The following is a 12,683-nucleotide window of genomic DNA, read 5'->3' as shown; positions in this document are numbered from 1 at the left end:
AGTTGTTAGTCCCTGGAGTAAAAGGAATAGGATTTAAAGCACAGATTTTAGAAAGTGCCAAGGTAAAATATAAAGCCTGGTCAACTAACATTCAATTCCTATTAATTCCTAAAGCAGAAACTAATCTACTTCGGAGAGATTTAATGTTAAAACTAGGTATTGGTCTACAGGTTAGCCCAAGAAGGTTCTTAACCTCACTAAATTTGCTAACTACAGCAAATAAGCTGAAAATGTCCCCTGGTGTCTGGGGAAAAGAAGGAAACCGAAGGAGGTTACAGATTCCCCCAATACAGATAAAATTGAAGACTCCAGGGAAGATTGTAAGGAATAAATAGTATCCTATCTTCTTGGAAGGACAGATAGGGTTGAAGCCTGCAATAGAAAGACTTCTAAAAGATGGTCTCCTCAAGCCTTGCATGTCTCCCTAAAATACTCCCGTTTTACCTGTCAAGAAACCTAACAGGTCATACCGAGTAGTGCAAGATCTTAAAGCTGTTAATGAAATAGTGCAGATTACTCACCCAATCATGCCAAATCCCTACACTATTTTTTTTTTTTTTTTGAGACAGAGTCTCGCTCTCTCACCAGGCTGGAGTGCAGTGGCGTGATCTCGGCTCACTGCAACCTCCACTTCCCGGGTTCCAGTGATTCTCCTGCCTCAGCCTCCTGAGTAACTGGGATTACAGGCACCCACCACCACGCCCTGCCAATTTTTGTATTTTTTGTAGAGACAGGGTTTCACCAAGCTGGCCAGGATGGTCTCAATCTCTTGACCTTGTGTTCTGCCCACCTCGCCCTCCCAAAGTGCTGGGATAACAGGTGAGCCACCGCACCTGGCCCATCCCTACACTATTCTAAGTAAAATTCCATATAGTCATCAGTGGTGCACTGTCTTAAATTTAAAGGATGCCTTCTGGGCATGTCCTTTAGAGGAAAACAGCCTGACCTGTTTGCCTTTGAGTGAGAGGACCCCCACAGTGGGCAGAAGCAACAATACAGAGGGACAGTTCTGCCTCAAGGGTTTGCAGATTCACTAAACCCTTTTAGTCATGCCTTAGAGAAAGTCATAGAGAGGGCTGCTATCCCAAAACAGCTATGTTTACTTAACACATGGATGATACGCTTACATCTGGAGAGGATATAGAGAAAGTAAATAAGTACACCATCTATTTTCTAAATCATTTATACACCGAAGGGTTATGAGTCTCAAAAGAGAAGCTCCAATATGTAGAACCAGAAGTCAAATACGTGGGCCATTTAATTAGCACCAGCAAAAGAAGAATTGGTCCTGAGCGAGTGGAAGGAACTGTGTCCCTGCCACTGCCCCGGCTCAAATAAGAACTTAAAAAGTTTTCAGGATTAATTAGATACTGCCGATTATGGATCGACTTCTATGCATTAAGAAATAAATTATTATATGATAAGTTAGCTAATAAGGGGCCCGACCCCCTTATATGGTCCTCTAAAGAAGTAGATCAAATTAATAAACTGAAGCATAGAACAATATCTGCTTCAGTTTTAGCTCTGCCTTCTCTTAAGCCCTTCCACCTTTTTGTGAATGTAAGTAATGGAGTAGACTTAGGGGTGCTCACTCAAGAACACTCAAGAGGCCGGCGACAACCAGTAGCTTTTCTGTCTAAGATTTTAAATCCTATTGCCAGTGGGTGGCCCCAGTATATTCAATCTATTGCAGCCACAGCCATATTAGTAGAAAAAAGTAGAAAAATAACCTATGGGGGGTATTTGACCATGAGCACATCTCATCAAGTCAAGGCCATTTTGAGCCAAAAAGCAAGAAGATGGCTCACTGATTCCAGAAATTTAAAATATAAGGCTATTCTGTTAAAAAAAAAAAAAAAGGATGACTTAGCCGTAACAACAGATAACTCACTCAACCCCGCAGGTTTCCTGACAGGAAATCCATTGCTACAGACAGAACACTTGTGCCTCAACTTAATTGACTACCTTACAAAGGTCTGGCCAGATTTAGCTGAGGCCTCTATAGATTGGGATTATACCTATTCATAGACAAGTCCCCCTGGGTGTTTAATGGGGAACAACACAGTGGATATGTGGTAGTAGACAGACACTAGAAGAAATTAAATCAGGACGGTTACCCAATAGCTATTCTGCTCAAGCTTGTAAATTATTTGCCCTGTCAGGCCTTAAAATATTTAAAGGATCAGATAGAAACTATCTACACAGATTCTAAGTATGCCTTTAGGGTAGCACACACAGTTGGGAAGATTTAATCTGAACAAGGTCTTACAAATAGTAGGGGCCAAGAACTTGCTCATAAGTCATTAGTAGTTCATGTCTTAGATAACCTCCAGCTACCAAAAGAGATAGCAATCATGCATATTCCTGGACATCCACATGATTTTTCCCTTAGGAACCAAAGGAATAACCTTGCAGATCAGATGGCCAAAAAGGCTGCAGTCTTAGATATGCCCATTTTTCATTTAACTCCCCACCTTCCTTCTCCTACTGTTGTTCCTATCTTCTCCCTGGCTGAGAAAGAAAAATTAGTTGAAATCCCAAAGCAAAAAAAAATTCGGAAGAAAGCTGGATACTTCCAGATCAAAGAGAGATGCTATCTAAACCCTTTATGAGGGAAGTATTATCCCATTTACATCAAGGGATTCACTGGGGTCCCCAGGCCCTATGTGACATGGTTCTCAGAGTCTTTAGGTGTAATGGCATTTATACTCCAGACAGGCATATTGCAAATGGCTGTCTCATCTGTAAGAAAATTGACAAACAAGCTTTAAGGAAATTACCTCTCGGAGGAAGAACTCCGGAGTTAAGTCCATTCCAAAACGTCCAAGTGGATTATACTAAAATGCCACTCATTAGTTGGCTAAAACACCGCTAGTAATAATTAATCACCATACCCACTGGGTAGAAGCCATCTCCTTTTCTAAGGCAACTGCCAATAATATGGTAAAACCATTAATTGAGCATATTATACTCAAGTTTGGAATAATAGAAAATATTGACTCAAATAAAGAAATCCATTTTACTGCACATATTATTAAAATGCTGGCCCAAGTGATAAACATAAAATGGGAATATTATATTCCCTGGCATCCCTTATCCTCTGGACAAGTAGAAAGAATAAATCAAATCCTTAAGAATCATCTGATGAAATTAATTCCAGAAAATCATTTGCCATGGACCAAATGTCTTCCCATTGCCTTATTAAGGATCAGGACAGCTCCCCAAAAGGATACAGGCCTGTCTCCACAAAAAATGTTATATGGATTGCCTTATTTACATTCCTCAGCTAATGTTCCTATGTTTGAAACTAAAGATCAGTCCTCAGAAATTATATACTTGCTCTCTCCTCTACCTTTTCTTCTCTTAAGATCAAAGATCTCTTAGCACAGTCACCACCGCTAGAATTTCTAGCTCACCAGCACTAACCCAGGGACCATGTTCTCAGCAGAGGGTAAAAAGAAGGGAAACTTGAGCCCACCTGGGAAGGCCCTTATCCTGTACAGTTGACCACCAAGACTGCCATCCGCACAGCCAAGAGAAGATGGACCCACCATACTTAAGCCAAGAAATCATCTTCCTCATCAGAATCACAGGTTAGTGTACCGGGATCAAGCCTTAACAAGTTAAAGTTAAAAAAAAAACCAAAAGCTTAATTTCCATATCCCTTCTATATTGCTTCCTTTCCTTTCCTTATTCTGTTACTAGCTCCTTTTGTTATTAATGTAACTAAGTCTGACTCACCTCAGACTATTGCCTTTAATGCATGCTCTGTCATACCTTGTAAAGATGTGAAGGATCAATGACAGCTAGCCTTTTCACACAAATATTTATGCCCCGGCCCTCTAGTTGACATAGTTCCTCCTAGCACTCATCGTTGTGAGTACCTGCAGCCGAGACACCAATTTTCTGCTCCTACAGCCTGGCAACCTTGTAGTAGCTGGGACTACGTCCTTTGGACTACTCAGGAGCAAGGTTGGACTTCCACAGAAGAGGTTTGTGCAGATCTAAAACCCCTCATCTATTTCACTAAAGGGACTACCCCTTCTAATTGCCAGCCTTATCAGTGTAACACTGTCCTTCTCTCTATCACCACCTCCACCTTAACTGACTCTAAACCTGCTCTTAGATGCTTCTATGGTATCGGGATCAACCTAAATGGGAAACACCACCTAGGCATTTTTAAGATATGCATTATTCCCCCATCTTCCCCTTCTTCAGTAGCCTCAGGATTAGATCCCATCCCAATTACTCCTACGCCTCATAATAAAACTAGGGTGTCTATTGTAAAGGTGAAAGATCTAAAACAAACCTTAGCCATTAAGACAAGGTATCAAAATGCAAATGCCTGGCTGGAATGGATTAAATATTCCATCAGCACTTTAAATAAAAGTGATTGTTACGCTTGTGCACACGATTGTTAGGCTTGTGCACAGAGGCCCAGATTGTCCCCTTTCCACTCGGATGGTCTCCTCGTCAACCAGGTATGGACCGTATGGTCACACATAGCTGTGACCATCAGTGATTGTGAGGAGGATTCTACCACAGGCTAAATCCTACCAAAATCCCACTGCTTGGGATAATCCATCATGCCGACCTGTCTCTCTGCTATTTCCTAAAGTTTGACACCCTGTGGGTCAGCCCTCAAGGGCAATCCAGCTTCCACCTCTAAATGCCAAGTTTACTTCGTGCCTCTCATGGCAAGTGGATAATTTGGTGTCCTTGGAAGCATAAAAGGATGCAAGAAGCTCAAGCCTTTCCAGGAGTTTACCCCTCAGTCTGCAGTTAGCCAACACTGAGCAAATGTATGCTAGTGCTGTGAAGGACTTTTACTGGACACTCTGCCAGATAATTGGAGGAGTATTTATGCTCTAATCCAATTGGCTATCCTGTTCACCCTGGCATTTTATCAACCTAAAAAAAAAGTAAAAACAAAACACTGCAGGCCCAAAGAAACTCCTTATAAATCCTTTAATCCTCAGGTTAACATAAACGCTATTGGGGTCCCACAAGAAGTGCCAGATAAATTTAAAGCACGAAATCACATAGCTGTGAGATTTAAATCTATGTTGTTCTGGTGGGTAACTATAAATAAAAATGTCTTCAAAGCTTTATACAAAAACTTGTCCCTGCTACTCTCACAAAATTGTCTCCTAACTCTCCACCATATTCAAAAAGAATACTTCTCTTAAAAGGACAAACAGAGCAATTAAGTCAAAACGTATTAAACAAGTTTGAAGAGGAATTATAAAATAAAAGAGGGGGTAATTGTAGAGAATGAAATAGAGGTCCTCTTCAAAGGGATTTTCCTCCCAGTCTGATTGAAAATAAATAGTAACCTCTCTTAAAAGCACAATTCTCTCAAAGGCCTGTGCTAATATTCTTAAATTCTGCCAGCCATAATAAAGAAATCAATATACTCTGTGTTCTTAGCTCCCTCATTTTAGCTTGGATATTTGCCCCGATATGCCTGAACCAGTCCAAGCAAGCATTAGGTCATGGCCTATTCCTTTCCCTACTTGAAAATGTTTTTGCCTCTCTCAGCATTCCACAAGTTAATTCCTCTCTTCCTTTGTTCTCTGTCTTTGCCTCTTTGGGAAAGTTCTAAGTTGCTAGCCAATCAAGTCAAGTACAAATTGGGAGGTCCGTCCCAGCCAATGGTAGCTGGACACAGCAGTAGGGTGGATGGGTCAGGTTATAAATGACCCTGTCTCCTTTGTTTGTGTGTGCTCTCATGGCAAGACTGCTAGAGAGTGGCACCCTTTCTGCAGAAAGTAAACTAGCCTTTCTGAGAGATCCTTTTTCTCAGTGTTTATCTTTATGACACTGAGCACCCATTCCCAACATCAGGAAGCCTGTTCCCTGGACACTCTGTGTGAGCATTCAAGACCCTCCATTAAGTCTCCACACACAGCTGTGACAATCAGTCATTGTGAGGAGGATCTTACCACAGGCAAGACAATCAGCTGCACAAGAGAAACCAAAAGTTGGAGGTGCTGGTTGCTGACATGGAGCAGAGTCCCTGTAGTTCATAGGTCCAGCTAAATTAAAAGTGCCACCTACCTCCCTTTTGATCCAGGCACCCCTGAGAAATAGCCTTTTCCTAAGGCCTCCTCCATGGTGACACAACAGCCTCCCTCATTGTCAAGCTTCCATAGTGGGCAGCAACGTGGTCAGAACACATCCCAGCTTCACCCTTCCTCCCTCCCATGGAGCAGGCCTCAGGGCTGGGAAAAAAAAAACGGCAGAGGCCAGTGAGGTCAGAGATGGTGAGAGAGCAGCAACCTAGGGACAGCTGCCTGGAACAGGAGCAGGTGGGGCTACAGGGAGAAGGTGGTGCAAGAAGGAAAACCCAGGAATGGGCAGAAGAGCAGAGGAGAACCCAGGCTCTGTGGGGCTGCAACCTGGAATGAGACTGAGTGTGAAGTCATCTCACCAGGGAAGGTCAGGCCTCATGAACAGGAGGGGAAGCAGCTCCCACCTTTCCTGCTCTGGACAGAATGTGCCCTCTCAAATTTGTTAAAGCCCTCATTCTTAATGTGATGAAATTTGGAGGTGGCATTTTTGGGAGATAATTAGAGTAGGACTAAGTCATAAAAGTAGAGGCTTCATGATAGAGTTAATGACCTTATAAATAGAAGAAAACATGGGAGAAGTGTCTCTCCCTCTTTCTGTCCCTCCACCCACCTTCAAGCCCACACCATGTGCAGATACAGTAAGAGAGCCGGAATCTGCAAGGAAGCCCTCACCAGGACTGAATCAGCTGGAACCTTGAACTTGGACTTCCCAGTCTCCAGAACTGTGAGAAATAGATTTCTGTATTTTGAGTCACCCAGACTAAGGTGTTTGTTAGAGCAGCTGAAGCCCATGAAAACATCATCTGACACACTGTTTTGAATAAAACTCTTGCATTTCTCCATCAAATTATCTGACAGCGCCTGTCCCCAGCAGCACCAGAGACCCCAAGAAAAGAGCTCCAGCAGGGGCTCAACCAGCACGGGTCCCATGGGGCAGCCTCAATGTCAGGCACCAGATGGCAGGTGAGGCTACAGTGGTACAACCACAATGTGAAAGTACAAATGTTTTTGCTATTTACAGACTGTGAGGAGCACATGGCTCACCTAGAGAAAACAGATACAGAGGTCAAGGAGTCCAGGCAGAGAGGAAAGTAGGGACCTGTAGACCAATGGTTTTAGTGGGTCCAAGGTGTTATCTGAGGTTTCTAGCAGAAAGCTTTAATGGGTGAATTTAAAGCAAGCAAACACTGGGGCCAGGTGACCACGCTGTGACTGAGAGGTGGTCACTTTAAATTTCAGGGCAAATTTCACAACCGTCAGTTTAAAGGAAGCAGCTGGGGAGAGGGGAGCCCAGCACACTAAGCAGGAGAGATGCCTCTAAGATTTTATCTCTGGCCACCAACTGCAGCCATTTGTCCAGGTATAGTATTGGGAACCGTCACGGTGACCAAGCCCTGCCTCTGATATAAAGCAGGTAAACTTACACCTTAATAATGAATGCCAAGGCAACATGAAATTATGAGCACTGGTGACATCCACGGACACCCACAGTGTGTGGTGTTGAGCCCTAGGGTCAGGGTCCTGCATTCTGGTCCCCTAGGAGTGAGAAACAAAGGTGACTTGTCCCTGCTCCCTCTCTGCTCCCCTGACATTGATCTTCCCACCCTGCACTTCCCTATTCTGCTTCCAAACCTCTGCCCAGTGCTCAGCCACAGACATCACTGCACCAGGGCATACACAGTGCAGCCCACTGCACACAAACACAAACTCACAGGTGACAGAAATCTGTGTTTGAGACATGCGATTGTGAAAGACGGAGGATAGTGAACTCACAGTCACAGAGACTGAGACTCACGGGCCTGGAATGTGATGGATCTGTGATGTATGTGAATAATCTGCTGTGAAATGTGCAGATTCACATGGAATAAAACAGGCAGCCTGGGGCTGCTGTCATCCAACTTTCCCTCCATGTTCACCAGCGGATGGCAGAATCCCAGCCACGAGACTCCCCAGGGGCTGCTGACCCAGCCAAAAGAGCATCTCCAAGGGCAGCGATATTCCACACAATGCCATATTAGGGAATTTACCCTTCTGACCTCTTTCCATCCTCATCAACTTTTCCTGTGATTGCTCCCTACATTCCCACCCCACTCCCTCTGTATGGTTCTCTAGGTTATTCCAGGCTCATCCCAGTGCTGACACAGAACAGCAGCTGCCTGAGTACCCACAGCATTCCTAGGAATCATCCAGGAACCCTGTGACCTGCCCATTGCACCCCAGGAGGTGCAGAGCGTGTTTGAAGGTCATGCACAGGCACCATCCATGATGTGGCCACCTGCTGGAGGGTATTTACTCACTCACAATCTGCCCCCTACTGTCTTTTGTGAAGTTGGGAGGGAAGACAGAGCTGTCCTTTGTGCATGGGGAAGGTGAAGTGGGGGATGTGAGCTCCCTTTGCTCTCAGAACATGGCCCACCCCCACACACCCTCTCAGGTGTGAGCAAAGTCCCTTCACGCAGGCTCTCCAGCCACTGCCTGTTCTTCTTCTATACAGAGGAGCTTGACCTGCCTCAATCCCTCAAGAGGAACCCCAAGGGATGTATAGCAAGAAGGGCTAAGCCCACCCTGGCTGCAGAGTAAGTCTGCAGAAATATCTCCAGCTCTGAGCCCCTGTTCTTTCCCAGTCTCTCTCTCTGGGTCTTGAAGAGCTGTGTTCTGTTCGGACCCTGGGCATCGTGCCACTCCCTTTTTCACCAGTCATGGGGAAGGTGGGGTGACCACAGGACAGTCAGCTGGACCAAGGACAGAAGACACCAAAGATGGTGAGGAAGAAAATGGATGGGCCTCAGCCCCAGCTCAGCCACCAGAACCCAGGGACCAAGAGAGTGGCTGAGACTTCTCCCTGGTGAACATTGGGCCCATAGGCCCCACTGACCAATCAGCACAGGCCTTTCCTACCAGAAGGCATAAGAGATTGATCCTGCACACCTCCAGGAAGGAAAATATCATCTTGGACAACCGAGTCATCCAATGTCTAACCATGGAAGCTGTAGCGAAGCTCAACATAATGAAAGAGATAGAGGGTCCTTCTCACCAGCCAGCACTCAGCTCACCCAAAGCAAGGTGAGGGTGGATCTCTGTGACAGGGTCCTGGTGCAGCCCAGCCTCCAGCTCTGAAGGGAAGAGCCAGATGGGAATGGGAGAGGGCAGGGGGAGTGACTGTGCACTCTGACCTGGACCAATGTGAGGGCCCAGGGCTGTGCTCGCCAAACCTAAAGGATATCTTTGTGTGTGTGTGTGTGTGTCTGGGCATAGTGTGTGTAGAGATTGGGTGAGAGAATCACTGCTGAAGGAGTCAGGGGACTCAGCAATTCCCAGGGGCCTGAAATACAGACAGAAAAGAAATGGAAAGGAAGGACAAGGAAGCAGGACTGAGAGGGGAGGGCACAGAGAGGTGTCCTGGGCACAGACCAAGCCCATGAGCCTGAGAAGTGCTCCTGCCCTGGGAAGAGGCTCAGCATAGAAGGAGGAAGGACAGCCCAGCTGACAGCCCTGCTCAGAAAGTTTACGGATCCCAGGATCATCTCCACAGCGGAGGACAAGCAGGCAGCACAGACCATGGTGCCCCCTGCATCAGTCCCTTGCTCCAGATGGCACGTCCCCTGGCAGAAGCTCCTGTTCACAGGTGAGGAGAGAACTTCCTTGAAGAGGAAATGAGAAGGCACAGGGAGTGGCTTGGGTTTCCTGGTGAAAATGGGCCCCTGGGGAAAGAGGACTTAGAGCTTCTACTGCTGCCTTAACATGAAGGAGGACACCTGAAGGGACGGGATCAAAACAGGAAAATCACATGGAACTGAAATTTATGGTAAGAAGCAAACAAATCTCAAGTGTTCTCTATTCCCAGTTAATCATCACTGGCCATTACATTTTGAAAAATGATCATAATAACTATATCAGATAACACTTCAAATAAAAACATAATGAGGTATAAGGCATTGTCATCAGCCACCAACTTCAGAAATTGGAAAATAAATCACAGGCATTGGAGGGCTCTTGTGAATGCTCACAACTCATTCACAAGAGTCCACAGCATGCCCCAGGCACTGCGGTACGAGCAAGATCATACAAGTCCCCGCCCTCATGAACCTGATGTTGTTATGGGGAGGGGAGCAAGACATGCAAGGAGATCTAGAATGTGAGGTCAGGTGCTGACAAGAGCCCTGGAGAAAACTGAGCAGGGAAAAGTGAGAAAGGGAAGACCTAGAGTCTCTAGTGAAGGTGTCAAGAAAGGGCTCTTTCAAGGATGCCCTGATGTGAACAGGATCTGAGGTCAGTGGAAAGGGAACCATGCAGACCTCTGGGGAAGAGGATTCCACACAGGGAAATGCCAAGTTCAGAGGTGTTGAAGGAATGGGGGTCATGCTACTGACTTTGACCCAGTAGGACACACACACACGCGCGCGCGCACACACACACACACACACACACACACACACACATTCTGTCTCTCTCCAAGGCTCATGGGTGAAGAGAACCTCTAAGGACAAAGGGCCCCAACTTTCCACCCCAATACATAGGTTTTATATTGACTGATGCTCTCTCCCCATCCTGACCTCACTTTCAACCTTCTGGAATCCACCCACCACTGCCAGAGTCACTATTGAAGCCATGCCATTCAATGCCACACAGGAGGAAGAGGAGGTTTTTCTACTTGCCCACAATCTGCCCCTGAAAATGATGGGCTACAACTGGTACAAAAGAAGAAGTGTGGATCTCGACTATCGAATTTTAGGATATGAAACAGGTATTCAAAGATCTAGCTCAGGACCTGCATACTGTAGTTGGGAGGTAATATTTGCCAATGCATCCCTGCTGACCCAGAAAGTCACCCAGGATGACACAGGATTCTATACCCTACAAATCATAAAGACAGATTTTACCATTGAAGAAGCAACTGGATATTTCCGTGTACACTGTGAGTAATTCCTCATGATCTCTGGGTGTTGGGGGTCTGTTCTACTTCACACACCCACAGGATTGTTAGACCTGGGCTGTGCCTGTGTTCCCCTCTGCATTATGTCCCATTTTAGTGTTTGGGAATTCAGTGCAGGACACACACATGGTAGACAAATTTCAATGGATCAGAATTCATTTCCTGCATCCATACCCTGCAGACACTTGCAGAGAAAGGACAATCTGATGGGGGAAACTCAACAGGAGGAGATCAGTCTCAGCTCATCACCCTGTGCACTTCCCATGAACATGACCCAGAAAAAGACCCTGGAGAACTACATCAGGGCCTGGTTTGAGGGGCCCCCTGGGATCCTTACAGAGAAGCTCAGTCCTAGAAGCCCTGGCCCCAGAACCCAGTCCTCAGATCCTGAATCCAAGTGACCCTGGAAAACCTGTGCCAGGGCTGGGTTGTGGCCTCCTTGGCAGGACTGACTGGGAGCAAGTATTGACCAGCTGTATGATGGATGTGTCTCCTGGAGCTGCTCCCAGGCAGGGTTCAGCCCCAAGAGCCTCATCTGGTCAAAGACAGAGCATTCTCTTTCAACTGAGACTCAGAGTGAACAGATGGACAAGCTTCTTAGGCCATCAGCCTACTGCCCTGGGAGGCTTAGGAGACCCCATGGAAAGTTCAGTGTCCCCAGGGACAGAAATAGAAGAGACAAGGTGTTCCCGACAGCAACTTGTCCACAGGGATCAGGTCTAAGGGTGCTCGCTCATGGAGGCAAACAATAAACACTTTGTGTGAATACCTCCTCTATGCCGAGCATTAGGTCAGGTGACTGTGAATAATTTAAAGTTCATTCAGAGTCAACACGACAAGCCACAGACCATTTGCCATTTAGCTTATATGACTGAGAGGAAACTGAGCCACAGGCAGACACAGTCACTGAACCAGGGTAACACAAACATCAGGGGCAGATCAGAGTCATACAAGGTCTTTCTGTAACCATATCTCCATCCTCTTCTCCATGAGAAGTGAGGTCTTATTAAGTTCTAAGGACACCATGGTCATCTGTTGGCTCAAATCCTTTCTTCTTAGGCATCCAAACCTCAGAGGAGTGAGAGCAAATGGATTACTGATTCGTTTGTACTCCAGAACTAAATCACCTGCCTCAACTGTCAGAGCCAGTATGAGGAACGTCCAGAAATTTCCCTCAGATCCTAATCCTCCTCACTGAACCTGAAATCCTGTGTTTTCCAAAGAGTCAGTATCATTCCCGTGAAAGAATAATGGAGAGGACTTGGCTTTCTCTCCCCATTCACACTAACACAGGCTCAGTGTGACACACACATTCTGTAGTTCTCACATGAGGGAAGGAGCGATTGAATGAAGGAATGAATGATTCATAACCTCTTTAGAGACCGGATCCTGGATGCAGAATCCTAGATATTTCTGGCCACACCTGTTCCCTATCACTTGGGTGCTGAGACCCATGTTCCTTCCCTCTCACTCCCTCTCCCTAAAGCTACCTCGTGTTGTGTGACTCCGGGGCTCCTAGGCCATGGGAGGGTTTCAGGGATCCCTGGTACTGAACTGAGACCCTGGGGGCCCCTGGTCCCTGGAGTCTCTGAGGTCACTGTAGCCCCCTGTGCTCCCTGCCATGGGTGTCTCTGGCTCCCTCTGCTCCTCTGTGTCTCTCATCTTCTGCCCCCAGC

Source organism: Pongo abelii, chromosome 20 (assembly GCF_028885655.2).
Source record: "Pongo abelii isolate AG06213 chromosome 20, NHGRI_mPonAbe1-v2.0_pri, whole genome shotgun sequence".
NCBI lineage: Eukaryota > Metazoa > Chordata > Mammalia > Primates > Hominidae > Pongo > Pongo abelii.
The sequence above is the reverse complement of the archived record's forward strand: the minus strand, read 5'-3'. Positions refer to the sequence as shown.